This window comes from Ranitomeya variabilis, chromosome 8 (assembly GCF_051348905.1).
Source record: "Ranitomeya variabilis isolate aRanVar5 chromosome 8, aRanVar5.hap1, whole genome shotgun sequence".
Classification (NCBI taxonomy): domain Eukaryota; kingdom Metazoa; phylum Chordata; class Amphibia; order Anura; family Dendrobatidae; genus Ranitomeya; species Ranitomeya variabilis.
In genome coordinates, this window is record NC_135239.1 from 162,933,551 (window position 1) to 162,948,403 (window position 14,853).

General features: G+C 44.4%; 1 protein-coding gene across 1 annotated transcript in view; it reads left to right on the forward strand.

Moving 5' to 3' along the window:
• The window catches only part of BAIAP2L2 (BAR/IMD domain containing adaptor protein 2 like 2), a 112,723-nt gene that overhangs the window by 17,605 nt on the left and 80,265 nt on the right, over positions 1-14,853 (forward strand). The window lies entirely within an intron of this gene.

Sequence of the window (14,853 nt, forward strand, 5' to 3'; positions counted from 1 at the left end):
GTATCTATCGAATGGTGAAAAAAACATAGAATGATACCTACAACAGTGACACTTTATTCTTCATAATAGGCTATATAGATCTTTGAACCATTAGATTGCCATATAAGACGGTGCATGAGATCAGGGCCGGACTGGCCATAGGGCAGTTCTGGCAAATGCCAGAAGGGCCGGTGGCAGTAGTGGGCCGCTCGAGTGTGCCGCTGTCGGCACACTCCCCACGCTGTCGCGGCACACTCCCGGCCCCGCATTCAACTGTACCGGCGTCATAGACGCCGGTACAGTTGAATGCAATGATGGAGGAGAGAGCGTCTGCTGACGCCCCCTCTCCCATCATTCCCCGCTCTGCCTGCCGCTGACACTGCGGGTGCGCGATGACGTCATATCATCACGCACCTGCTGTGTGACCGGGTGGGCAGACTGCAGCTGCCGAGACTGGAGCCAGGAGCAGCGCGGGGCACGAGGAGAGAGGTGAGTAGAGTGTTTTGTTTTTTTTTATCAATGAGTGATGACTGGATTGTGGAGCTATTGGGGGGGCTGCCTGCCTGCATTACTTTCTATGGGGGCTGCCTGCCTGCATTACTTTCTATGGGGGCTGCCTGCCTGCATTACTTTCTATGGGGGCTGCCTGCCTGCATTACTTTCTATGGGGGCTGCCTGCCTGCATTACTTTCTATGGGGGCTGCCTGCCTGCATTACTTTCTATGGGGGCTGCCTGCCTGCATTACTTTCTATGGGGCTGCCTGCCTGCATTACTTTCTATGGGGGCTGCCTGCCTGCATTACTTTCTATGGGGGCTGCCTGCCTGCATTACTTTCTATGGGGGCTGCCTTCCTGCATTACTTTCTATGGGGCTGCCTGCCTGCATTACTTTCTATGGGGGCTTCCTGCCTGCATTATTTTCTATGGGGGCTGCCTGCCTGCATTACTTTCTATGGGGGCTTCCTGCCTGCATTACTTTCTATGGGGGCTGCCTGCCTGCATTACTTTCTATGGGGGCTGCCTGCCTGCATTACTTTCTATGGGGGCTGCCTGCCTGCATTACATTCTATGGGGGCTGCCTGCCTGCATTACATTCTATGGGGGCTGCCTGCCTGCATTACATTCTATGGGGGCTGCCTGCCTGCATTACATTCTATGGGGGCTGCCTGCCTGCATTACATTCTATGGGGGGCTGCCTGCCTGCATTACATTCTATGGGGGCTGTGCTGCATTATATTGTATGGTGTCTGCCTGCATTACATTCTATGGGGGCTGGCTGCATTCCATTCCATGGGCCTGTGCTGCATTATATTCTATGGGGCTGGCTGCATTCCATTCCATGGGCCTGTGCTGCATTATATTCTATGGGGCTGTGCTGCATTACATTCTATGGGGCTGTGCTGCGTTACATTCTATGGGGCTGTGCTGCATTACATTCTATGGGGGCTGCCTGCATTACATTCTATGGGGGCTGCCTGCATTACATTCTATGGGGGCTGTGCTGCATTATATTGTATGGTGGCTGCCTGCATTACATTCTATGGGGGCTGGCTGCATTCCATTCCATGGGCCTGTTCTGCATTATATTCTATGGGGCTGGCTGCATTCCATTCCATGGGCCTGTGCTGCATTATATTCTATGGGGCTGGCTGCATTTCATTCTATGGGCCTGTGCTGCATTATATTCTATGGGGCTGGCTGCATTACATTGTATGGTGGCTGTGCTGCATTATATTGTATGGGGCTGTGCTGCATTATATTCTATGGGGCTGTGCTGTATTACATTCTATGGGGGCTGCCTGCATTACATTCTATGGGGGCTGTGCTGCATTATATTGTATGGTGGCTGCCTGCATTACATTCTATGGGGGCTGGCTGCATTCCATTCCATGGGCCTGTGCTGCATTATATTCTATGGGGCTGGCTGCATTCCATTCCATGGGCCTGTGCTGCATTATATTCTATGGGGCTGGCTGCATTTCATTCTATGGGCCTGTGCTGCATTATATTCTATGGGGCTGGCTGCATTACATTGTATGGTGGCTGTGCTGCATTATATTGTATGGGGCTGTGCTGCATTATATTCTATGGGGCTGTGCTGCATTATATTCTATGGGGCTGTGCTGTATTACATTCTATGGGGCTGTGCTGCATTTAATTCTATGGGGCTGGCTGCATTACATTCTATGGGGGCTGTGCTGCATTACATTCTATGGGGCTGGCTGCATTACATTCTATGGGGGCTGTGCTGCATTACATTCTATGGGGACTGTGCTGCATTAAATTCTATGGGGCTGTTCTGTATTACATTCTATGGGGCTGGCTGCATTACATTCTATGGGGGCTGTGCTGTATTACATTCTATGGGGGCTGTGCTGTATTACATTCTATGGGGGCTGTGCTGTATTACATTCTATGGGGGCTGTGCTGTATTACATTCTATGGGGGCTGTGCTGTATTACATTCTATGGGGGCTGTGCTGTATTATAGTTTATGGGGGCTGTGCTGTATTATAGTCTATGGGGGCTGTGCTGTATTACATTCTATGGGGACTGTGCTGCATTAAATTCTATGGGGCTGTTCTGTATTACATTCTATGGGGCTGGCTGCATTACATTCTATGGGGGCTGTGCTGTATTACATTCTATGGGGGCTGTGCTGTATTACATTCTATGGGGGCTGTGCTGTATTACATTCTATGGGGGCTGTGCTGTATTACATTCTATGGGGGCTGTGCTGTATTACATTCTATGGGGGCTGTGCTGTATTATAGTCTATGGGGGCTGTGCTGTATTATAGTCTATGGGGGCTGTGCTGTATTACATTCTATGGGGGCTGTGCTGTATTACATTCTATGGGGGCTGTGCTGTATTACATTCTATGGGGACTGAGCTGTAATGCTGGATACAGCTGTAATTATATGTTATATAGTCGTGTTACACTCCCCTCACTTCTTGTAGCCTACAAGTGTACAAAGATATTATACAGTCACCATGCGACAAGTGGGCCTGTGTGACTTCAAATGCCAGGGCTGAATTTTAGTCCCAGTCCGGCCCTGCATGAGATAACTAGCGGATAGGTGCAGGACACCGTTTTTCTTTGAAAGAATTATAAAGGGTAGATGATGTGTGGGATATGACGTGTAACACTGGCTCATTAAGCTCGATTTTATATGTATCCTATTTGGTTTGTGTCGCCATCTTCTGAGACCCAGAACTTTTTTTTTATTTTTCAGTTGATAGAGCATATTTTTGCAGAACAAGCTGTAGTTTTTATTGTTACTATTTTGGGGTAGATATAACTTTTTGTTTCATGTTTTTGGAGGCTAAGTGACCAAAAAAGCGCAATTCTGTGCTATTGTCACGGGAGTACTAGGTAGACTAAGGCTGGTTACCCGGGCCCCTGCGATTTCCCTTAGGCTAGGGAAACCCTGTCTGTCCCTTTCCCAGAAGTTACACTGAAGGTGTGCATGTCTGGGCCGCCAGGCCTGACCCTGTCTCCTGTTTCAGCCCTAAGCTGAAACCACCACCCGCTACCCAGTGAAGAGACCACACACCAATCCCCACAGAAAGCACAGACAGGGAAAACTGAAAAACGCACCACGCCGCAGACACACAGGAATACACTATAATGTGCACAGGGCAAAACAATACAAATCTAATCTAGGAAGGAGGAATATGACAAAGGATAATACACCACCAGATACGATATTCCTCCAACAAGACCACCACTCCAGACCGGAATCACTAGGCACAAAGCACAAGCTATAATCGGCGACGCCCAAAGTCCAGCACAACTATTTAAAGGCCGTGGGCGTGACCCAGACTCCAACCAAATTACCAGCTAGATTAACCCCAAGCAAGCTGGATAAAGTCTAGCCGACGCCACTGAGCGTGTAGTGGACGTAAGAGGAATTACTGCTGTCTGTCGAACGCCCTAGTGTGAACAGCGTCCGACATGACAGCTATTTATTTTCCTTTACGGAGTTTACTGCATGGGTTTAAATATTTATATAATTTGAAAGTGTGGACTTTTAAGGATTGCATCCATTTTTTAAAGATGTTCTTTAATTTCTTCCGCTTAACTTCTTTCCAGCTGCAAACAGTTTTTAGCTGGATCAAAAAACGCAGTCTGCACAACTTTTTTTTGTCCTGCTAAAAAAACAGCTAGCAACTGGATACATTTTGCTGAATATTGAAGTCTATCAGTTTTGTCATTCGTCAGCGGATTCATTTTTTAAGCACTGCCCTCACTCAGAACACTAGAGGAGTCCAGAGACACCGCTAGTAAAAACTGATCCGTTACAAATGGAAAAAAAAACAGATGCAAAATGGAAACTAAAGTGTGAATCTGTTTTTGCTCCATTTAGGATGGATCGACATTTTTTAAATATTGGGTCCATTACAAATGGTTAACAACTGGACATGTGTTCAGAGCCCAACACCTCTATATACATCAGATAACACAAATACCAACACTCAAAATAAGCCATGTCACAGCTGACCCTGCTCCTCCTCCCTCCACAATGACCTTTGCACATGCTCACTAGATGCTTCAATGCAAAATACAGCATCGGGGTCTGTTCATTGTGGCTAATATACAAGTGTTGTGTTCTGAAACTGCAGGAAGTCTAAAAAGCCCAAGTGACCAGTGTGAAAATTGTGAGATTTTTTGTTTATATAAAGATTCTGATGTGACAAAAAAATTGCTAAAAATGTTTTAGAAAATACGTTTTAACCCAAAAACTTGATTTAAACAATAGGTAATTTTCTGATGGCGCATTCGTTTAACAGAAAATGTTAGAGTGCCATCACTGCTGTTAATAATATACAAAATATAAAGTTAAATAATCAGATCAGTAAACAGCGTAACGAGAACAAAAATCAAAACGCCAGAATTCCTTTTTTTTTGGTCACCTCAACATTGCAATAAAATGCAATGAAAAGTGAGCAAAACATTGTATCTACCCCAAAATGGGATCAATAAAAACGTCCACTCAAAATTAAAAAAATAAACCCTCACCCAGCCTTAGATTCTGGAAGATGGAAAATAGCGACAAACGTAAAAAAAAAAAAATTCATACAAATTTCTAAAAAAATTTCACCACTTAAATAAATAAGAACCTATACCTGTTTGCCATCTGTGTACTGACCTGGTGAATCATAATGGCAGATCAATTTTACCATATAGCGAACATGGTAAATAAAAAGCCTAAAAAGCAATCGTGGAATTGCACTTTTTTTTTTTTTTTTTTTCAAATTTCACCACAGTTGGAATTTTTTTCCCATTTTCCAGTACACTATGTTGTAAAATCAATGGTGTCATTCAAAAGTACAACTCATCCCACAAAAAACATGCCCTCACATGGCCATATTGCCGGAAAAAATAAAAAAAACTTATGGCTCTGGGAAGAAGAGGAGCAAAAAAAAGGGGGTGAAGGAGTTAAAGCTGACTCACTCAATCATTCCAAGCTCTATGTAGAAGCAGGAGGTCACTTTTTACTGTATGAGTCATCAGTCACTGCAAAAGTCCCTGGTGGGGGGGGGAGGTGGGAACAGCTGGCTCAGGAGAAATTTTTGTAGAGACAAGAGAATTCCTGTTTCTACATACAGCAGAGAAAAGAGAAGAATCATTTAGTAGAAAGGGAAAATGAGCAATTGTAAGTACACAGGGCTATATATATAGTGTGATGACTGCAATATATTAGGAGAATGAAAACTTTGATGGGAGGAGGAGAAGTGCTTCTTTAAAGGAGACATGTTTGTTTTAGGAAACAATTTCATTTTGTGTAATATAACAATTATGAAACACTGGATGGAGGCCCGATGCTGGGGGAAGGCATGCGGCACTGTTGTTGCCTAATGGCATCCTGTGGTAATCTAATGACTTTTGCATCAGGAGACTCATGTGCTTGACGCCTACGCTTATATGCATTGTTTTTTGTCCCAGCGATGCTGTTGCTCTTCAAGAGTCTCATTTTCCCTTTGTTGTCTTCAACGTTGTGCCTTTGCTGCTTTCCTTTCATTGTCATTGGCATACTTCTTATGAGGAGCCATGTTGGCGTTGATATTTGCTTTTTAAAGGGGTTTTCCCACGAACAAAAGTTCATTTTAAAAATTGTCTGTGTCTGACCATGTACCGAACATACCACATCTCCTGGGCAGGGGAGGAAGCAAAAGACAATACTGACATTACAGCAGAAGATCGCAGAGGATACATTTTGTGAGGCAAAATATTTTTCAAAAACAGTCAGTGAAATATTTTACCTCACAAAATGAATCCACTGTGATGCCCTGCTGTAATGTCAGTATTGTCTTTTGCTTCCTCCCGTGCCCAGGAGATGTGGTATGCTCCGTACACGGTCAGACACAGTCAATTTTTAAAATGAACTTTTGTTCATGGGAAAACCCCTATAATGTGACCGGCTTCCTCTGCCTGTTGACACGTCGCGCATTTGCCGCCGGGATCAGCCGAATGATTCACTGCACCTGTGCGTAATTCGCGCAGGTGCAGTAAATCAGACCGCCGCCATCTTTGTGCAGACATATAGCGGCGGTCACATTAAAACTGCGCATGCAGTCCTCCTGTACAAAGATGGCGGCAGTCAGTGAATCATTCGGCTGATGGCGGCAGCGTGTTCGCGATGGTGTTCTGCTGGTGGTACCGCGCAAGAGGCTGCGTGAGTGTGTGTGAAAGTGAGTGTGTGTGTGGTGCGTACGGCATATAGTGTGTGGTGCGCCGGTGCTCTGGTGTTGGTACCAGCAGCAGTTTCCATATTGAGACATCCATCACTTGGGCGTCCCAATATGGTGGTCGGTGAACTTCCTCCGCTTGGAATTCTGGGATATGGTGACATCTGGAGAGAACACGAAATTAGAACATCACAAGGCAATTATATAAATAGATTGTTTTATTTTAAAACTCAGTGTTGTAGTTAATCTTTTATTTCTCCTAGAAATGTATAAATAAATTGACAACTGGGTGTGTCCATTAAGGGTAACTCTCTGATAATGTCCAACCAGCAAACGTTTAGCACGTCTATGGGAAAAAGTAATTTGATGAAGTGAATGTAAACACCAAATTGTCAATATATACACAAATATCCAATAGGACTAACTAAATAATGGCAGAGTGCAAAGTACAAAGAAAAGATGTTCAAGAATTGTAATCTTATGGGGAACACAAAAATCAGAAGAACTTACGTTCCCTGTCTAAGGACTACATTCAGAGAAGTTCTTTAAGATATTTGGGAGTTACCCGATTGTCATTATTGGCTCAGTAATATATGTTACTACTAGAAAAATTAAACTCACACTGTGACTGTAACTTATGGGAGGAAATCATATACGTTAATATTGTTTTAAAGCAATTAAGTGAAAGGATTCTGATTGCTCCAAAGCTGTCATTTATCAGTTCATTTTTTTTTTAAGGGTACCTTCTCACATTGGCACTTTGATCACTACGACGGCACGATCCGTGACGTTCCAGCGATATCCATACGATATCGCTGTGTCTGACACGCAGCGGCGATCAGGGACCCCGCTGAGAATCGTACGTCGTAGCAGATCGTTTGAAACTTTCTTTCGTCGCTGGATCTCCCGCTGTCATCGCTGGATCGGTGTGTGTGACACCGATCCAACGATGCATTCGCTTGTAACCAGGGTAAACATCGGGTTACTAAGCGCAGGGCCGCGCTTAGTAACCCGATGTTTACCCTGGTTACCATCGTAAATGTAGAAAAAAAAAACAGTACATACTTACATTCCGGTGTCAGGTCCCTGGCTGTCTGCTTCCCTGCACTGACTGTGAGCGCCGGCCGTAAAGTGAAAGCACAGCACAGCGGTGACGTCACCGCTCTGCTTTGGCCGGCGCTTACACAGGATGCAGGAGGAATGCAGGGAAGCGGACGCCGGGCACCGGAATGTGAGTATGTGTTTTTTTTACTTTACGTTTACGCTGGTAACCAGGGTAAACATTGGGTTACTAAGCGCGGCCCTGCGCTTAGTAACCCGATGTTTGCCCTGGTTACCCGGGGACTTCGGCATCGTTGGTCGCTGGAGAGCTGTCTGTGTGACAGCTCCCCAGCGACCACGCAACCACTTACCAACGATCACGGCCAGGTCGTATCGCTGGTCGTGATCGTTGGTAAATCGTTTTGTGTAACGGTACCCTTACTTGCCAACAAATTGCAGCTTTCTCCGACCTTTCTGCATGACAGCTCATCATATCCTCTCTTATCTTCTGAACGATGTCCTGACTGATATGGCTTACAAAGTCTGGGGCCGTTGCTACAACAATCAACCAACAATGACAGTTTATGTATTTCTATCCATCACACTCCCAGTCACCTAACAACAAATCTTTACAAGTAGCAAAAAACTGTGTACTAAAAACAAAAATAGAATGTAGACCGTCATTAAAAGACAAACACAACCACACCCCAAAATATAAATCCCATTGTAACATTCAGTAAAACGATTCATACCTAAGCTTAAAGGGAGTCTCAACAGGAGGGTGAATGTTCTGCAGACTTCAGTGGAAAAATACCAATCTTTTATTAAAGATAGGAAACAACTACAATTCCAAAGAGATCTAAGAGCGTTTAATGAGAACCAGGCGTACAGCTTTAGTTAAAATAGTGTGTCTGACATTTCGTCCTCTGACATAGAGACTTCAGATTCTGAACATCCTCAAGCCAATTTTTCCCCTAAGGTAGGAAGACGTTTCAAACAAGGATGGAGAGGCAGAGGAAAACACTATTCCAGGGGGTTCCAAAGGAGTGGTCAACCACAACAATTTGGGAGAGGACCCCAGATGGGAAACAGCTCCTCCTCATCCTCAGTTTCCTCATCAGCCTCTTTTTTAGAGAGGAATGCCCGGACGGGCTATTATCTACGACCCAAGTAAATATGGGGCAGATTATTAATTTAACTAATCATAGTCTATCTAAAGACGACTATAGCCTCCTCATTAAGGGGCTCAATTTTGTGCCCACAAACAAATATGACTGCTTTGGCTGGGTAAAAGACATTAACCTTTTTTGCAGGAAACTTAAATGGAGAAAATTCTTCCTACATAATGACCAACTTGAGTGTGCCAGATTGGGTCTTGATAAAGATGACCTAGAGGGATACAGGGCCTTGGTCGGGCTGTTGGAGGAAAATAGTCCAAATACTGGGTCGGGTCCATATACTAAACTAAAAAATAAAAGTAAGAGAATGCCACCGCAAGGTGATATTACAAGCATAGATATCTTCCTAAAACTTGTTGAGAGAGATTTACGTAAAATTCCTGTGGGGCCAGATGTGTCAAATTTAACAACAGGTGAGCATGAGGCGCTACTGAGGTTAATGTATATTAATGACCTGGTCATCAAGCCCTCCGACAAAGGGGGTAACCTGGTGATCATGTCAGTACAGGATTATCTGAAGATGTGTCATGCCATTCTACGAGATGTATGTACATACGAAATTCTACAATCTGACCCATCTGTACAATATAAAAAGGAGCTGGAAGGCCTTCTTATAACAGCCAAGGTTAACAACTTAATCTCTAATAATGAATTTAATTTCCTCCTACCGACTCACCCCCTTGTGGCTACTTTCTACACTACTCCTAAAGTGCACAAAGGGCTAGACCCATTAAAAGGCCGTCCGATAGTCTCAGGGTCTGAATCACTGACACAAAATTGTGGTATCTACATAGACGAAATACTGAGACCTTTTGTGCTGACCCTTCCGTCGTACATTAGGGATACCTCAGACTTGCTCCTTAAGTTGGAGGGTATTCATCTTACCGAGGATTCTTTCCTAGCTTCGATAGACGTCAAAGCCCTGTACAGCAATATCCCACACGATTTGGGCCTTAAAGCGGTACAGTACTTTTTGAAAACAAGAGCAGTCCAATGTGCCCCACATAGTCGTTTTGTGCTAGACCTCCTGCATTTCACTCTCACTAAAAATTATTTCATCTTTGACAGGAAGTACTTCCACCAGCTCAGGGGCACAGCGATGGGGAGTCCCTGCGCCCCATCGTATGCTAATCTGTTCCTGGGCTGGTGGGAGGAAACCATTGTCTTTACAGATGAAGTGAGTTGGTGGCATCAACATGTAGAGGTCTGGTACAGATTTATAGACGATGTCTTTGTAATCTGGCAGGGCACACGTGAGGCATTTGGTGCGTTTCTACAAGAACTAAATGACAATACTATCGGTATGAAATTTACTTTCGAAATTAATCAGGAAGTGCTTTCATTTCTGGACGTGAGTATTCAAAAAAATGCGGATGGCTCTTTGAAAACTCAGATTTTTCGTAAGCCGACGAGCAGTAATTGTTTACTGAGATGGGAGAGTCACCATCTGCGGGCCTTGAGACGCGGTATCCCTAAGGGGCAATTTTTGCGATTAAGAAGAAATTGTTCGGACGAAAATACCTTTATCAAACAGTCAGGGGATATGAAAAGGAGGTTTGGGGAAAAAGGGTATCCCAGAGGGATTATTGAGTCAGCATTTAATCATGCCCTCTCACAGGATAGAGGTATCTTACTGCAGTCTCAGAATGAGAGAGCTAGGACTGATACAGAGGCGTTAAGAATCATCGGAACCTATGACTGCCGGAATGATAGAGTAGCCAGAATTCTGGCTAAACATTGGGATGTTCTATCCGCTGACCCTGATCTGACCCATATTATTGGACCTAGACCTTTAATAACATACCGAAAAGGTCGATCCCTAAGAGATAACTTGGTACATAGTCATTTCAAAAGGCCAGTCCCTGAGGGCACATGGCTTGATAGAAAAATCTGCGGCTTCTTTAAATGTGGTAGCTGTGTGAACTGCAGGTTTATGAGACCGTGCAAATATATTGTCAGCTCGTCTACGGGTAAAAAGTTTTTTCTACGGAATTTTTCAAACTGCAAAACCACAGGGCTGGTCTACATCGCTACATGCAGCTGTCCCATGGACTACGTTGGCAAAACTAAGAGGGAGTTTAGGAGGAGAGTGGGAGAGCATATAGGGGATATCCGGCACAGACGAGACACCCCTATAGCTAGATACATGAACGAAGTACATCAAGGACATACTGATGAGATTTTGTTCAGTGTACTAGAAGTGTACACTCCTAATCCGAGGGGTGGTGACTTCGATAGATTATTGTTGCAAAAAGAGTGCGCATGGATCTATCGGGTTAATTGTATGGCACCATTGGGACTTAATGAGAACTTGTCTTATGCATGCTTTCTATAAGTACGAACCTTTCCCCCACTCCTCCCCCTACCTCTATTGATTCATATATATATATATGTATCTAATTAGTCTGGTATGATTTGTTTTTTCAGTACCCATGTCCGTTGTTTTCATATGAATATATACCTGAATATCGATCATTATTTCTTGTCATGTCATCAAAATTGATCCTGCTTTGACAGGTAACACAGTATTTACTGTGCACATTAGGGATTATCTGTAGCTTTAAGTTTATCTACAATAGTTATTTATTCTCTATTCATTTCCCACATGTGTATCTATATATTTTAGCTGGTCAGTTTATCTAAATCCCATTTCTTTGGGGCATGTATATTAATGATTGTTTATGTATTCTCCCCCCTATGCTACTTTTAATGTAAGAGGCGGAGTAACAGGAATACACCTAAACCTAATAAGAAGTGATGAAAATATAAAAATTAATAAATATAATATAATCTAATACTTGCTAGCTACATTTGATCCAATGAACATATATCAATATGCAGTGTAATTACGCTGGACTTGCTGGTCCACGGTATAGCACGGAGGTAGCTGACATGCGTAACTCCATTGATGAATGAGCACGATTAAGTTCTCGGGCATGCGCATTACACATATGCTGTCAAAAGGTCCGGGATGCTGGGACATTTTTGTCTGTGTTCGGCAGATGTGGCGGAGCCTATGGTGGTGCGCGGCTGGTTTCCGGTCATGCGCATTTGCGCGGCTGGCAGAGACTGAATGATACAGAGACACACAGCTCAGTTCCGGATATGCGCACCAGCGTGGCTGATAAGGCTGAGCTGCATCAGAAAGCACAAACTGGTATCCGGTCATGCGCATTGACGCGGGCGGGGAATATTTGCGCTCCAGCTGGAGCGCACGCCGGGAGCGCTTCCGCTTGAGAAGGGCACTAGAAGTGACAAGTATTATGAGAAAATATAGGTGTTCTGGGTCCTCTGCACTACTCCAATATGGCGGCTCAAACGGAGATCTTACATGTGAGATACATGTGGCATGGGGTATTTATCGCCGCCCATTGGAGACAAAACGAGGTATGCTGGTGTTTTTCCTCTAGCTGCATTTAATTAATACCTCCCACTCAAGGAGGGCGATATCTTTATATGTGGGTTAAGATGGACGACTCCATGAAGCATCCATATATCCTTAGCCTCCTGATGATCCTGAATAGGTGAAACGCGTAGAGGCGTTATGACATCATGAAACGATAAGTATCTTTCCTTACTAGCTGCTACACCTTATCAATTTTGGGTTTGCATTGGTGGACCAATTTCGTTGAAATTATATGTTTGTTGACATGGTCTCCATTGCTTTATAATAATTATCCTGCCTCATTAGTTATCACTAGGGTCCGCTAGGGACAGCCACCGTGGAGTGGGGGCGCCTATTCCGCTGTACAGTAGGGTGCCAACCCCCACAGATAGGTAGGCATTGAGAAAGCAGGGAGCAGTCTAGTAAGGTATTGTATGTTCACTCTGCACTATTTTTTGCACTTTTTTGCACTTTCCTACCTGTGTCTCCCACCCTGCTGCAGCTCTCTTTTGATTAAGCCATAGCCATAATTGGCCTTATCCTATCCCTATCTATCTTCCTGTTGAATGATTGATAGTACTAATGGCACATCAGCCTAGACTATAACAGGAGATCTAGGGACAGACTACGAGGAGCGGGGGCGCCAATCTCGATATTATTTAGGGTGCCAACCTCCGCTGACAGGTAGTGACTATCAGGGTCTGCAACAGGGTTGTTGGCAGGGAGCACGGTTGTTTGTTGTGTGTATTTGTGGTTGTTCTTCATGGTTTTAAGGATATCTATTAAAAGTTGTGTTTTATCTGGTATATCTTTAAAGATTTAAGGTCGCTTTTTTACAGTCTTAAAGGGAGTCTATCAACACAGAATGACTGATCAAACCTAGCACGGGTGCTCGGTGCACCCTTGGTGTGGCTAAACGTTTAAAGGGAACCTGTCACCAGGTTTTCTTAATATAAATTAGGGCCAGCACCTTTAAGTCCTCTTTTACAGAATTGCAGCATCCTTTACATATGTCACCAATCCCCTATGTAAGGCACAATGAAGACCTTTTATTATACTCACAGACGGCGCGGTCCGGTCCAGTTGGTGTCTCTACCCTTCATCCAGCTCCTCCTTTCTTCTTACGATCACCGTCCTCCTTCCCTGCTTCTTATAGATGACACATCCTATGTCTTCTACACAGTGTCCCCCCAACGCTCTTGCGCATGCCCACTTCTCTCTACCATTCCGAGGGCTCACTATAATGTGTATGCATCGGCTTTACGTGCGGGTTATTGACGCTCTTTGGCCTTCCCCCGTTGATCGTGAGAAGAGAAGATGCGCCGGATGAAGACCAGAGACGTCTATCGGCCTGGACCGCGTCATCTGTGAGTATAATAAAAAGTATTTTTTGTATGTTGCATAGGGAATTGGGGAAATACAAGCAGCAAACTAAAATGCTGTAACAAAGGGCTTAAAGGTGCTGGCCCTACTTTATATTAGGAAAACCTCATGACAGGTTCCCTTTAAGTACACCTTCCCAGCTACTTGTTCTACCTCTATCTCCTCCTTTTTTGGCTTTTTAAAGCTGGAGCTGTCCATCAAAGAAGAGGAGCTTGGAGATAGAGGGAACACAAGTGGGTGGGAAGGTGCACCTAAATATTTGGCCACTCTATGGGTGCACCGAGCCCCTGTACTTGGTTTAAACAGTCTTTCTGTGCTGACAGTACCCTTAACCCTCAAAGAGAAAAATACACCCCTGCATTAAAAAATTGAAAGGGCATTGATAAAATAAAGGTTTTTCAAAAATGATACCCATGAGTTAAACAAAATCAATACCCCATAAAAATAGATAGCAACACAATTCAATTGTCATAATTCCTAAACAAATAGTCAATCTCATCTAAGATTAAAAAAAGCACAAATTTAAGAAAGGCCGTACTGGGCCCCTGGCCCTCAAGGGAGGCCAGCATGACGAGGTCACGGGGGAATAAGGGAGGTATGGGGCAATTTGGGGTTAAATTTGATGCAAGTAGATTTGAATGTGGGGGTGAGGGCGGGATCCGGAGGAGGTTGGGAAAAGCAAGGAGGTGGAGCATAGAATGGGTGTCAGAAAAACCGCCAATTTTTCAGCCGTTACTGCCGCACTCACCTCCCCTTCTTGAGAGCGTACGAAGCTCCCACCCTCCCTTCTTTTGTTTTATCTTTTGCTTTTATTTAAGGGTATACATGTTATGGTGTTAGGGTGAGGGAATAATTCTGTCATAGCAGGGAGGTGGGTGAGGGAGGTCCTCGAAGTTGGTGGAAAGGGGGAATGGCGGATTGTAGGGGGGAGATCTCTAGTGGTCCTGGACTCCCACTGAGTGGATTGCGAGTGGATGTGGTAGATCAGCCCGTGGAAGGGTTGATTAAGGGGCTTGGTAATAGGTTGGTTTGGCCGGGTTGGTTGGTCACTATCTGCCTCCGAGCTGGTGCGTAGTGGCTGGGGGTAAGACTAAGCCTGGAGGCCAAGGTACAAAATAATTTGCATATCTGCAGTGTTTATTTTGAGGCTTCGAGGACCACCACTCCCTGGGGGGGATATTGTTGAATTGTTGTA